At 39.2% G+C, this 15,359-nt stretch overlaps 1 long non-coding RNA gene across 1 annotated transcript; it reads left to right on the plus strand.

Annotated features, from left to right (window-relative positions):
• The first annotated feature begins 10,757 nt into the window (after nt 1–10,757).
• Nucleotides 10,758–11,501, plus strand: LOC138911892 (uncharacterized). The gene is made up of 3 exons (XR_011417524.1): nt 10,758–10,936; nt 11,008–11,154; nt 11,213–11,501. It is a non-coding gene; the product is annotated as an uncharacterized lncRNA (long non-coding RNA).
• Nucleotides 11,502–15,359: the final 3,858 nt, after the last annotated feature.

The raw sequence follows: 15,359 nt of genomic DNA on the forward strand, positions 1-15,359 counted from the left end.
AAACAAATCGGCCTCTGGCGAGTCCAAACAAATCTAAACGACTGAAAACGAGTAAATATATAACAAATTGCGCGCACAACGCAAACAATTAAGGACAATGCAGCAACAATGTCACAACATCGCATTCAGGCCACAAATCTGAAAACACTAAGCGGCTTAAGTGCCATTCATGTTATGTACACACAGTGTCAATCCCGAAAAAAGAGAGGGGCCCATCTGAAACACGATTAATCTCAATTTATGACATCGGCAGTGGGAGCGGCTGAAAATCAAAACTGCAAAAAATAAGATACGCTCCTGCGAAGCGCTAACGATGAAACTAGCAATCAATCAATCAATTTATCAATTACCACTTTACGCCGAAGTGGAGCCGGAGCTCCGAAAACTAAGCCATAATTGACATTTATGGCTGGTTTTCGTTGGCTTATACCCAACTAACCCCAACCGTATGCATGCGTAAATATCGGACAATATGATTTATGCAGCAGCATAATTAGAGTTCAGCTGATGGCTGGATATATATGTCATCGTGGCCATTATCCTGCTGCCCTAATCACATTTCCCATAATGTGTAACTTAATAAAATAATAATATTCCCGAAATTATGCTTTTGCTAATTAGTTGCATAAATCAAGCCATAAACCGGATGGGCATCCTCTTCACCCGTTTCCTTTCTGCTAATTGATTTGAGCTGTAAACATGATTTTTGCATTTATCCCGCCCGATTTTAATGACACTACACTACATATATGTATGCCAAGTTTATTTCGCAATAAACGTTACTTAAGGGAGAGTTCCCTGGTGAAAGTACACCGAATCTCGGTTGTTTCACACCTCAGTTTTCACCTGACTTTCACTGAGGCCCTCACTTCCGCTCCAATGGCTGCAAGTGAAATGTTTGCCTCTCTTAATTTATCATCTGGGGTTCATTTGGCGTAAGTGAGTCTGCGGTGTCATTATTTTTTGTGGCTTTCGGGTCTCGTCGTGGCTGAGCTTTACATGCCATCACATAAAAAGCGATGCGTGGCATTATGATTAGGGTACGTGTGTCAGCATTGTCTGGGTAATGGAACCGGGCTCCGAAAATGTTAAGCCAGGTTAAGGAAGCAATTGTGCGGCCCGGATAACTTGTCCGCATCGAGCGCAAATTTCATCCTCAGCGAAATCATACGGTAATCCAAAGCCAACAGCCATAAATCCCCCTGATTGCCTTCAATCTTAATGGCGGTCCTTGAATTCGTACGCTCGAATTGCTTCACTTGCTGAGCTATTCAACATTTGAAGATAAAGATAAATAGTTCAGCGTAATATTCGAGATAAGGAACTACAGTAAGCACAAACGATCTGTGAAGTTATCAAATATGGAACTACAGGCGATTTTTTTTTATTTTAATTTATATTATTATTTGATCATATTTAAGGTGAATAAATAAAGTAAATATTTTACTTTTTTGATTGTTTTTACATATGCAGAATATATCATCAACATCTAGATAGATCAATTATTTCGTATATATTTAGTCAATATCATGGGTTTTCCTCATTTACAGCATTACAAATAATTTAACTAACTAATTTTCAATCTAAAATGACAAAAAAAAAGTAAAAATTCACTTATTCCGCCTTCGCAGTTTATATCGCAACACAAAACCCAAAGCAAGTGCAGCAATAAAATAAAATTATTATATTTGCGGACTCAGCTCTGCGACAGATAAAATAGTTGCAACTCCCACCGCTGGGCCACAAATTGGCCATATATCCCGGGGATGTGAAATCGCGCCATTACACAAGCCAAAAGCCGCGGGTCTGCGATTCCGCCAAATGTCTCTCGATATGTGGGTGGGAATACAAGTGGGGATGCGAGGCAGGGCGGCCATGTGAGCAATTTGGAGAGCCCCGAAAGCCGAACCACTGGGTTTCGATTCGGAAGGAACCAAAACTCACAGCCTGAGCCGGAGAAATCGAATCAGGGACCCGCAGCTCAAAGCCAGATAAGCAGCTGTGATTTATTGCATCTAATTGCTCACGAGCCGATCCGCGAACGTGCCCCAATAACATTTGGGGGCTTCACACCTCAGCGGATCCATGGCGGATGCCCAAATGTCCAAATGCCCCAAAATGGCACTGGAATGCTATCAATAGCCTCCTACATTTTGTGGTCGGCGGCTTCTGCCAGCCGCCAATCAATTTAAACTGAAGTGGACATGCTTCATTAAAAGCAATTTCAATGGACATTTTGGCACATATCAAAGCGATTGTCACATTTTGTACATATTATACCATACAGTTATAGCATTTATAAATTTTTTAAAATTGAATTTAATATTTGTATCTAAGCCAGTAAAAATAAAATATTCTCCTGCTTTTTTCCAAAATAATGTTATTTTTTAGTTAGTATATCAATTTCAAAGTACACGATCTTAATAGTTATTCAAAGCCCATCCAAATTGTTCCATCAAATTGATCTCACTATTTTTGGTAATAATAAAGAAAAAAGAAAGTTGAAAGCATCGAACTAAGCTGATTTGCATAGTAACACAGCAAGCGCAAAGCAAGTTCATGCAATTTTAAACAGCGTAAATAAGTATGGCAAAATTTGAGCAGCGCCTTCAGAACAATCTTTGTTCCATATTGCAACCATCAAGGGACTTAAAAAGCGGGAGAAAAAATACCACTAAGAGCCATCGATGGCGGTCGAAAGAAAAGAGGAATACAGTCTGAGCCATGAAATTTGCATGCACCAAGGAAACGAGGTGCAGGCTTTCCTTTCTGCCCCAATTCACCAACAATAGATGCAGAATACCAAGAATTTTTCATTAAATTTCTATTAGATACACATGCTGCAAAATTTTCCCATTCACTTGAAGGCAAGCTAATTTATTCGGAAATGTTTGAGCAGCGCAAATAAACGAGCGACGACTACATGACAACAATTTAATGAAATTCACAGTGGCAGCGGCAAGAACAGCCTAATTAAATAACCACGCCCACTTCAAGCGCACTTCGGGCGTAACATTTGCCCTGCCACGCCCCAAGCCCACGGGTACTTCCACCCACTGAGCTGTCAGGCAATGGATAACTTTATAACTCGAGCTAACTTATTTTTTGCCACTCGAACGCTTTGCTTTGGCTTCGAGCACCTGCCGAAAAAAACCGAAACCCACTTGAATTTTAAACTTTGAGCCCCTATCGAATATAAAGTATTGGAGCGTTTTTTACCGTTGTAAAATTTTTTCCCCCCATTTAAATTACATATTTTTACTAAAACTGTAATATCATACGTTACACTTAATTGAATTACTTTGCTTACGACTTGGAAAAAATAAATAAATATACTTATTATACACCAACAGTTAACGTAAACATATGAACTGGTAAAAGTCCCTAATGAGTAATTTTCTTTTGCTTATGGCTATGTGTTTTGTAACACATTAATGCAATGTCTTTCATTTACGTACTTAAAAAGAGTTCGACGTTACCGTCATATACGTAGCAATGTTATACCATGCAAACTTTAACTTTCTTTACTTTTTAATGTTTTCACCTGTCTGCCAATCAATTGCTTTCATCCCCGTCTTCTTGTCTGTTGCAAGAATCATTTATGCACAATTAACTAACTAGCCAGAAAACTCAATGCAGATGTGTCCAATTTTCATGGCTGAAATTTAAGCTATTCAAATTGCAGTTTTGCATAACAAAAAATAAACTTAAAGATTTTAAAAGTTGCTTAACTTTGCATTGTTGTCAAAACTTTGCCACTGAACTTTGCTCAAACATCTATATAAAAAAAGAGAAAAAATGGGAAGATTGAAAGTTTTTCGGTGTAACGCAAAAATTGCTTACTTTGTTTTCCGGTGAACCCAAAAATAAAGTTGCTAAAATAAAATTTAATTTCAACCTTTTGCTCGTTGTCGTCGTGCCACACAGAAATAAAAATGAAATGGATAGAGAGAAGTGGGTCAATAAAATGCAAGTAATGCATAAATTTGCAACAGAAACTGGAACTCGCAACTGTGGCTGTGGGATCTGAGAACCGGGAACCGGGAATTGTGCCATGCCCCCTAGGAAAACGGGGCAGCATTAAAATAAATAAAAATTAATTGGTATGTTACCAGCCGTGGGGCGGGAAAACACCGAATAAATGGAGGACTGGGAGCAAGGTGCTGGGCATTCAGTGCATTCGGAACTCAACTGGAGTCTACACAGTTGGACAGCTGAGTCAACTGCCCTCAAAAGTGGGCTATGCATATTCACAAGGGGCGTGGCAAACAGATACGGTGAGCGAGAGAAAAGCACTTTTTCCACCACTTCAGTTCAAGTGTATTAACACAGCAAATAAGGAAAATATTACAAGAAAATAAAGCGAGTCAAATAATATCACTCTTCAAACGGGCAACGTTTTCTCTGGAGTTTCCCCCTTCAACAATAATCCTCAAGACCGCAAGGAAAGGCAAATAAAACGTGACGGGCTTTGTTATGTTTCATAAGAAAAACAAAACGTGACGAGATTTTCCAGAAATTCATAGGCCGAATGTTAATTGAGTGAAAGCCAGTAGGGGTTACCTTTCCTAGTAAGTGTATTAAATGTATCAGAGATTAGGCAGCTTGCTTTTGTGTATGAATAAATTAAATGTATACATTTAAATAGTTTAAGTTTTGTGCACAATTTTAACTATTCTGGATTGATTTGAGGCCAAAGTTAAATTTAATGATATTCGTTTATGACAAATATATATAAAAAATTCTGGTGATAAATTAAACTTAAGCGAAAAATCAACATATTATTCTTTAGTGATTTTACCACTTTAAGCGTATTTTCCCTGCCTTTAACTTCTTGCTCCACCAGCCCTTTGAACTTTGACTAACTTCTTACCAATAATCTTGTGTACTTATGGCAGAATTCTTTGCAAGTTTTCTGTTCCACAAACTTTAAGCTACCTTTAAACCCGGTAAAAATGAAAATTTCAAACTTATGACTTGGCCAACTTTTTTGCAAAACACAAAAAAACCTTGGGGCAATTCCGAATTGTGCACAAAACTCGTTCATCAAATAATTTTATGGTAACTACGGAGCATATTCTGTTAGTCTAGGCGGGTCTAGGAAGAAGTGAAATGCATCCCCGGGAAATATCAAAAGTAGCTGGGATAAAATGCAAGGTAGTTGCAGCACCATTTTCCAGGGACTGGGAGTGGGAAAACAAGGGGGAGGAAAAGGAAAGGCTGGGGAAATGGGTCACACGGCTGAGTGCATTTTTGGCGCGTCAAAGATGTCGATGTGCAGCAAGCAGCTGGCAGAGAGATTTCCACCGACTTGAAAGCAGGCAAAGGGAAAAGCGAAAAGGAAAAGCATTGGGAAAATTGTGTCCTGTTTAGGCGTGCCTGCCTATGAAATATGCTAATGATCAACTCGAGACATGTTCAAATTATTGTCACTGCTCCGGGACCAACTTGTTTGGCCTCTCCCTTTTTCAGCCTTTAAAACTGCAAAGTTTTCTTACTTTTTTTTGTTGGGCAAGAAAAACTCTGGCGGGAAAACCGGAAAGGGCTCAGAACGCAGCACGCTGCTAATTAAGTCAGTTGCTGCTTACTTTATTACTGGCGTCATATTTTTTCAGTCCACCATTTCTTCTTGAAAATAATTATCTTTTCCTTTTTATTTTGTTGACGGTTGCCGTTGGCAACGTTTTGGCACTTTTGTCTGGCTGCGCAAACGGCTGGCAAATTAATTCTTATAAATTTAATTAGCACTGCATACTGTCCACATTACCCTCTGGCAATTCGTTAAACTCGCGGATAATTGAGTTGAATTTTTCACTCAAGATAAGCTGAGTGTGTGAGGCTCTGGGAATAAATTAAAAATGTTCGATAAATATTTGTCAGTTTGTGAGGCTGCAGGGCATGACAGATTACTTGGAGATTATTAATTTTGGCTAATCTTTCAAAGCAACTGCGGACAAACAACTGGATGGCATCCCTACCTTGAGAACATTTTATTTTCTCATTTTAATTGCGTTTTTTTGCGCTGCCACTTTTGTTGCTCTGCAGCTAACTAAGGCGCAACAGCGGAAAGGACTTTTCCCACATTCATGTCCTCCAGAGGAAAAGCCATGGGCAGAGAAAAAACAGCAAAACAGGAACAGTCAGGAAAATATACTGAAAAAATTTTTTTATAAAATTGAGATATTTTTAGAACCCCGGAAAAATATTTAAAATTTTGTAATATCAAAAAATATAATTGCTTAAGTATGAAGTAAAAAGAATAATATTAGAATTGGCAAAATCTTGAACATATATTGAGAATTATGAAAACGTACTAAAATACCAATAAAATTTAAAAAGTTTTATTGACATGTAATTTTTGTATCAATTAAGTTTAATTTAAATTTTTCAACAAGATCAATACTGCAACAATTACTTTTTATTGTTGAATTTATAACTCACTATGAGTGTCGAATTTTCCCCGAATGTACGCTTGCCCAAGTAGCGAGAGCCCCGCTCTTGCCCGACTTCCCGCCATGACCTGTGAGCGGAGAATGTGTGATTGTAGCCAATGCAAGGACGAGTGCACAGGATCCTGCATTAGTTCCCCGCACGGTTCAGTGCTTCAAACTTAATCCTTGCTCTGTTGGCGCCTCGTTCCTGCTGCTGCTCCTTTTCCAGCACCGATTCCCCAGCTGTATGTGTGGATCGTTAGTGTATAATTTTAAAGTTGGATTAAGCAAAGGAGGCGAGGGCAACCAGGAGCTACAAGGATGCGCATAGAAAGGAATGTGATGGCAAAATCAGGTCAACTGTATGTGTCACTTTTACAGCTTATTATGGCAAACGAAATGGCCCCTCCCACCGCCACCGCCCCGCCCTCATCTGAGCACTATCTGTTTGTCACCCTGCAGCCTTTTATGGAGCTACATTATCGCATAATGTAATCATTGGCCCAAATGATGGCATGTCCTCAAGACAAATTCTTTGTTATATTAGCCTTGGCAAGCCGCACTGAAGGCACGTCCTTGTAGTTCGTCCATAAAACGAGCAAAACGGAAAGGGGTGGGGGCAATAAAATAATAAAAGTAAGTTTAGTTAAAGGCAGTGCCAATAACAACACCTCGGTGGCAACATCTTGTATATCTCAGGGCTATAAAACGGCCATTAATTGGCTTTTCCCAAGCGCAAAGGCGCATTGAAAGGGAGTGGAAAATGAAGTGGAAAATAAATACAGAATAAGCTGCATTTAGCTAGCTATCTTTAATCTACTGCATCAGAGCTGAAATTTAATTAATTTCCATCGATTCGAGTCTCCAACTGACTGGAAAAGTTTCGCGTACTTAACACTGAAACAATGGAAATCATTCTTGGCTCAGATGGCTGTGCATTTTCTAGCTGCGAAATGCAGCGGGGAAATGCCAAGTGAAACTAATGAGTTTCCGCTAAAGTTTAAGTGATTTGCGGTCAGCTCTGGCTGCATCACTTTTCCCACTGATTCATTTTCTGAGCCCCACTGGAAAGTCCAATAATGCAGTTTTATGAGTTCTTAGCTTTTTATTTATTCACATACTTTTGACAATCTTCTCCCTTCTCTTTTCGAGAATTATTTGTATATTTTTCTGTTTAGGAAGCAAAATTTGCATATTTATGGGACAGTTTTGTAAAGCGAAATAAATCTGCGGGCCATAATGCAAAATAAGGTCCGGTCATAAAAAAGCCCCTTTTGGCCAAAGTGAGAGCCAAGTATCTGGCTATTGATCTATCTCGGGAAATGTATTAATAAAAAAAATTTGTTGTTTACATGGCAAAGGCAATTTGATTTCCAACCAAGATTATGTTTTGCCAAGAAATTTATTGTGTTTTTCTTGTTGAGCATGAAATCACAATCCTTTTGTGACCCCGGCAACTTTTTAATGATCCAAATGCTCGATTGCTCGGGTAACAAACAGCAATTTGTCAGGGCAATATAATGCGAAACTTTTGTTCCACAATAATTGATTTACTTTGCCTCCCTGTCGTCAATCAATTGACGTTGCCAGAACTCATACGCCGCGTGGTACCGAGTTCAAGCGCCGATATAACGAGCAAACAACAGCAAACTCGCCTTGGCATCGGCATTACATGCTCCGCTGCTGATAACGGGATGGCTACAGCACGTGTGTATGTGTGCTCGGCTTGAGTGTGTTTGTGAACACATTAGGGGCGTGGTCGGGCGCCTTGATTGATGTCACTTTAGCTGTCGGTCCAACTCGCGATGCCATCGATGATGGAAGTCCCGAGCTCCTCCTGAGCATTTCGAGAGCGCACGAGGAGTGCGATCTTTGGATTGAGTGATGGGCTGCCGAAATTACTCGGAGTTGAGTGGATACCAAGTCCACTAAATGGGGAGTGTTCCAACATTAATGTATTCTTAAGGACAACCTTTTCAAAAAACTTCAAAAATTATTTTTATATATGGGCAATTCTCTGCTGTCGCACGCATCGTTCGTACGCTTTGCAGGTGAAATTAACCATCTTCCAGTACTTCTTTCCTTTGGCACTAGGCTCAAATTAAAGGTCTTGATTAGCACTAAAATATGTGCTAGGGCTGACTTTGGCACATTTTTGGTTTTTAAGATATATAAAATAAACCAAGACCAAACCAAATAGAAGTGACTTTTTTGACTTGCTGCTTAACTTTCGATTGTAACGAAACGTGAAGGAATATTTTAATGCAGTTAATTTCATAGTGATCCTTGCCTTTTTTTCTTTAAGATGTATTTGGTTTGATTTACAAATATTGAGTGGTAAATTTTTATTGGCATCAAAGTGACTGTCACACGCTACATGTGCAAGCGACAGTTTTTTCGTCATTTTCTTAGGTGGTTTTTCTGTAACATTAACGTCAAAAAAACCGTTTAGGAGCCACTTTAAAAAATACCGAAAAAATACCAAAAAATGAATGTTTTGTCCATATAACAGGTATTGTCCTGGAAAATAATGCAAGGATACTCAAATTACTTAGCTTAGTTGATCCATCTAAGTTTTACGCTTTTTGGCTTGGTTGACATCTCCAGAGAATTGCCCATACTTAAAATATACATGAAAAAAATATTCAGGGGATTTTAAGAATATTAGCAATGTTGTTTCCTAACTTAAGACCGTTAATAGCTAAATATACATTTTATATTTTTATTATATTATTTTAATATTATTTTTATTATATAATTATAATATTATAATATATTTATAATATTTTTATTGTATATTTCTGAGTACTATTTCTGACTTATTTTAGTAGTTAATTTCATAGTTTAATTTGGATGAATCACCCGGTTGGATGAAGATTTTCCGCATCAATTGTTCCCCCGCCCTCTGGCATCCGTAAGTAGAAAATAATAATTCCACATGAGACCCGCACAATTGCGCCATTTAGATGAGTTCCACATCCTCCGTTCGTGCGAGAGGGTATACAAAAGTTTTTTTCGGCACGTGACAAAGGGCTGAGAAATGAGGAAACTGTGGGCGTGGCTGATGCGTCTTTAGCTTTTCGACTTTTCCCCGCGATGTCGTCGGCCGCAAAATGGCAGGCAGGAATAATGACGCTTATATTTATGAAATTTATGCGTGACACCCACTTGAATGCGAAAGCGAGAATGAGTTTGTCTTTTGGCAGCAGCAGAAGCGAGTGTCTTTGACGCTTATCAGCGGGCCGCCAAGGAGCGTGAACTCCCCCTAATATTGCGCCTTTGTCATTTTTAATCTTAATAAAAGAAAGTTTTTGGACAAAAGTGCCGGGCGAGGCGTTTTTATTGGGCCACTAACAAAAGTCGTCGTGAGAACAAAATGTTTATGTCACATGACAAAATGGCAGGGTAGTTCTGTAAGGGGCGCGTCATTATTATCAATGCATGTTGACGAGGATGGGCGGATGGGAAAACTTTCGCATGAAATAAAATCAAAATATCATAAACACTTGGGCCGAGGGCGTGTGTCTGGTCTGGCCAGATATATATTTATTTATTTTTATGCCCGCCGACAAATGCCATTAGATAAATAATACCAAATAGAATTGGCTGAGAAAAAAACTTTTTGCTGGTCGTTTCGACTTTTCCTTTCTGGCCCGGTCCCGGCAAAGCAAACAAATAGAGCCAATAAAAGCCTTGAAAATTGATGAGGTTTTCTATTTTCCAATGAAACTTTTCTGACACACAGGCCTTGAGAGTTCCTCAAACGGAAAGTTTAAAAAACATTTTATCTGCTGCAAATAAAATCAATTATATTCTTCATCGCGTTTACTTTCGATCTGCCAGAAGCGAAAATATTTTTTAGTCATTCAAAGAGTTATTGCCATGCTTTTAATCCTGTTTCGAATTAGTCCATGTATATGCATAAATTTCATTGCCTCCGTCACTCTAATCCTATCGAAAAAAGCAATACATTTTCTGCCATTTCACTGAACTATAACGCAATAGCACCAAATAACGTGTATGTATGGCAAAAAAATATACACTGCAATTTTTATTGACTGTCGCACCGAAAATGAAACTACAAAAAAAAGATGGCGCAAATCAAATAAACATTCCGCATAAAATAAATTCTGGGGCATATCAAACAGCGCCACCAGCCACCCGAAAACTGAGTCTGAGCAAATACAATACAATTTTCATGTGCAAAGGGTGTGGCTGGTGGTATTTCATTTTCGGTGGAGTGGCAGCGATTGCATTGCAGAGGAAAAAAGCAAATGCTGGAAATCAAATAAATCAAATGCTCGTAAATAAATCATTTGAATTTATTTTCATTTGGCCAAAAACGAAATGTTGACAAAATAAAAGCACAATAAATACTCGACGCCCGAAAACACGTCGCTTTCGCATTCGCATTCACTCGGCCCACATATAAATATATATTTTCCCGGCGAGCGCAACCAGAGTCCTGCTGACTGACATTGGACAGCCAGATGAAAGTGGCGAAAGTAAGGAGCCTGAGATCTCGTGAGCCTGTCACGACCCAACGAAAGCTAAAATGTTATTTTCTCACTTCCAGCTTTGCAGCTGGGCTCTTGGGCTCCTCAAGTGTCCTGTGTCCTGCGTCCGTGTCCTGCGCCCTGTTTCCGTTTGTGTGCCTTCCACTTTCGGTTAGTTATTTCGTTCTCAAGTGCCCCACCAGCCCAACAATTGTACTTTCGCCACAGTGAGATACATATAAATGCCGACTATATTGTCGCTTTTATAGCATTTCATTTTATTAGTCACCGACTGTCGATTGTTGTGTATCTATGACAACATGACACGTCTGCCGCAGTGGAGTTTTTTTTATAATAAGACGATTATGGCTCACTAAGCCAACCTACAGATGTACAATGTTTTGCCACATGAAAGGCACATTATTGGATTTAAGTGGAATTCCATTTCGATAAAGCTTTAAAAATTAAAAGCGTATGCGGCCGAAAAAGGTGAAAAATATTTCATGTGCCTAGGGCACACAATCATATTTATGCTGTCTAAAAAGTAAATAATAAAAGAGTTTTAAATTTCCTAAATGTTTTTTTAAAAAATACATTTTTATTTTGATGATGAATTTTCTTTAAATATTTAAAATTCATAGTGATTTAATACTTTCTTAAATAAATATAAAAATATAAATATAATATATTTTCATGAAAGCTATCCAATTCAGAGTCTTGAATATTTGTGTTTATCTATGCACAACGAAAGGTGCATTTCGGCCACCAAAAACTGATTTAATATCGACTTTGTGCAAAAGTTCTAGACAAATTAGTAAGACAAGACCCCAGCTTCGTTGCAATTTTCAGCCCTCAACAGGATCCTCTGATGAAGGTGCTGCTGGAAAATCCTTTAAGCCCAAGCATTGCTTATGCCAAATGCCGGGCGCAGAACAATTTGAAGAAGAGTTTCTGCTTCCTGTTCCCTGCGGTCGGATGTCTTCAGCTGCAGCTCTACATCTTAAATGAATGCTGAGGGAGAGCTGAGCTAACTGCGAAAGTTTGGCCCCAAAAAGGAAAACAACGAGAACAAGCTGTAATTAATTACATTTTATTCAAGTTTTCCTTGGCCGCCAGGACGATTGATTATTTCGTGTGCGCATATTTGGTGCTTCATTTGTTCGCCAGCCAGCAAGCGAAACTTGAGCCAGAGTTCCACTTTCCTGCGGTAGTCCAGAGTTCCACTCCCCCATCCACTCCATCTTACAATGTCTCGCTAATTGAATTGCTAAGCGCATTTGATGCGTTTGCTAAGTTGCTGTTAGGATGCAATTTTGCCGGGGATTTCTCGTCGGCGGGCGTACAAACACTTGAGTCGGATGGCTGCTTGTCTGCAACAGGCAGCAATCTGCTGGGTTTTTCCGGAAATGCTGGTTATAATTGTTTCCCCGCCGCCCAGGCACTTTTCCATCTCCATCTCCGAACCGCCTTTATTCACTTTGTTGTTCTGCAACTGTGAACACAGCATCAACAACAATAAGTACATACATATGTTGCCTGCCTGCTTGTTCTGGCTTCTCTGTTTTTACAACTTCAAGTTCTCATGTTTTTCCATATTTTTTTCCGCTCTCCTCTTTTATAGCTTTTTATTTTTTATTATTCAGCATTCTATTTTTTTTTAGTTTGGTTCGCCAGATGTTGGCTTTGGCGTTCGTTATGTGGGTCACTCACTTTTTGCGTTGTTAACTCATTTGAATTGCACGTCAACAATTGTGAAAACAAAGCGAAAACTTTTGCCATTTGTTCGGGCTACAACAAACAGCATTCGACAGCGCCAACAACAAGAGCAATAAAAACAACAAGCAAAATGCGGAGGATCCCAGAATGCAAAAGCGCTTAGGGATCTGAGCTCTATCTGCTAATTCCTTAGATCATCCCCCAGAGCTGCGTAGATATATTGAATTGCATGGGAAAGTTTTCAATTGCGACAAGCAAATGCACTTCAGGGTTGCTTTAAAGTATTCCTAATTCGCTGGATTAGAACTCCTCTTGGGGGATGTCATTGTCAAGTAAAATTAAATGTAAAATGTGTGTGGCAAAACATTCAATTTTATTTATACTTTATTTTACATTTATGATTACTCAACAATGCGTTATGAAAAGATTCCAAGTATGAGGTAGTAATCTACAGCTAAAATCCTTTCAGGTTTTGTAGCGTTTAGACTTAGTTTATAATTTGCTTCCGAACTTAGAGAAATTATAATGTTATCTTTAAGAAATCGCTGCACTAAACGTCAGCTCTCAGCAATTTTGCGGAGCACAGCAGGTGGTCGTCATGTTGTATTTTTTTCATTTTTCCATAAATAAACGAGTTGATTTCCTGTGGCCCTCATAAACTTGTCATTCCAGTTCCATTTGAAAGGTATCACATTTCTTTCGTTCCTTCTGCCATTTTCTTGCCAAGCTAGTGAACTTGGCTAATTTACTTGGCTCGCTTCCTCCCTGCCGCCATATCCACGGACTTGTGGGATCGGGCAAGTTTATATTCATTAAACTTCCGCCACATTTTGCGCTTTATATTTTGGCGCTTTCAAATGTCGGCCCGGGACACTCGACTGAAGAATACCCCGCCCCCAACGCTCACGAGAGTCTGCGGTTAGTTTTGGCCGGAAAGTTTATGCTTTTGTATTTCCGGCGGGGCTGGGCAACAGTTTTACCCACTTCCTCTTGGTTTTTTTTTCTTTCTCCTTTGGGCGACTTCATCTTGGGCCGGAAAAGTGCAATTTCGAAATTTGTGCTGCATTGAGGCTTTCTTCTCTTTGGTCCGTTTCAAAGTAAAGTTAAGAAATGAGCATGTTTAACTTTCTGGCAGGCAAAGGAGCATAAGACAGCCGACCGAAAACAAGAAAAAATTCTTGTTTGCCGACTTAAATTTTCCATCTCCCGTTTCGATGCAAGGCAGCAGCTGCCGTTTGAGCGGGAGCTTGCATAAATTTGCATAAATTGCGTAAAAGGAGGATTATAGAGCTGGCAAAATGACTTAAAGCCGGCAAGCCTGACGCTAATTTCCCTGACCTCAATTTTCTTTTTCCCCCACAGGCACTGGCCAGCAAATCGCTTTGAAATCGGGAAAATATGAGATTTTGAAGAAGCCAACAAAATAAAATATATAAAATCAACAGATTTTTCGTTGCGCAGTAATATTATCTCTTTGATATTTATATATCATTTTTTTATAAATATATTTATTTTCTTATTTTATTTCTTTTATGATTTAGCATTTTTTGTGTGGAAATATTTTTTTACATTATTTCCAGCCTTTTTTCCAGTGACCTCCCACCATTTTTATTCATATTTGAGCAGGCCAGTTGGCTGGCAATTGATTTGGCCAGCTTGTGCCGGCTTACGGGTTTATGACAAAACCACCAATAACCCATCAAAGTCCAAACAGGCGATTTGTATGCGGTACTCAGCGCCAGAGCGAAGCAATTGAGTCACTAATTACTTTGCCTTGGCTTTAATCGTTTCGGTGAGGCAAAAGTGGAAGCTGAAGCTCCTCCGTCAGCCAACTGTCCATTAAAAGTCTCTTCCCAAGTGGGCCAAATTGTTAAAGTACATTTAGAGGAGGTGTGGCAATGGGGAAGGGGCCTTCGCCATTACCCCTTATAGCATAAACAATTAAATATTTAGGAGCCTGTCCACGCCTCCGGATAAAGGTCAAGGCTGTGGCCAGGACTAAAAAGCTCCTTGGGCGGATTCGGCCAGCTTTAGCTGCGTTAATTGGCCCGCCTTGGAAGGCCTTTTGTTTGGTCTGGGCCCAGGCCCAAGTTAGCTAATGGCCAACTGTTTGAGCAGCGTTTGAGAATTTCCAAGGCGAGTTTGGCAATTCTAATTGCTAGGATTTAGGCGCTACCTTGCCTGGGGCACATCCCAATCTAGAGCAGAGCCTTGGCAACAGCTCGGACCTCCAAGTAACAAGTCTGGTCCAAGTACAGCAGTAATTAAAGTAATGAGCAAATTTTGGGTGGGTACTTTACGCTGATAGAGAAGTTTATTATAAAGAAGATATGTATAACATATGGTCTCATTCGCACAATTTATCAAATATATGAAATATTATCACATTTATAAGGTGCGTAAATATTAAAAACCCTCTATCATCAGATTTAAGTCAACGCTGTCAATCAATCACAAACTAATTTTACAAGCTTTCATCACCTATAATAATGTTATTAAAAGCATTACTATTATTTAGATAACTCCATGTTACATACCTCGCCCAACCTTGTCAATCATTAAAAGTTGCTGCCATATTTTTGGGAAACAAAACTTTATGTTAACCAAACCTAATTAAGTGGCCACAAAAACGACCGAAATTGCTGGAAAAGCTTGCTTAGAGTTTTCGACAATGTCACAAGCTTTTAATAGCTGCGGATTAAGTTGGCAATGGGGA

Source organism: Drosophila takahashii, chromosome 2L, assembly GCF_030179915.1.
Source record: "Drosophila takahashii strain IR98-3 E-12201 chromosome 2L, DtakHiC1v2, whole genome shotgun sequence".
Taxonomy (NCBI): Eukaryota; Metazoa; Arthropoda; class Insecta; order Diptera; family Drosophilidae; genus Drosophila; species Drosophila takahashii.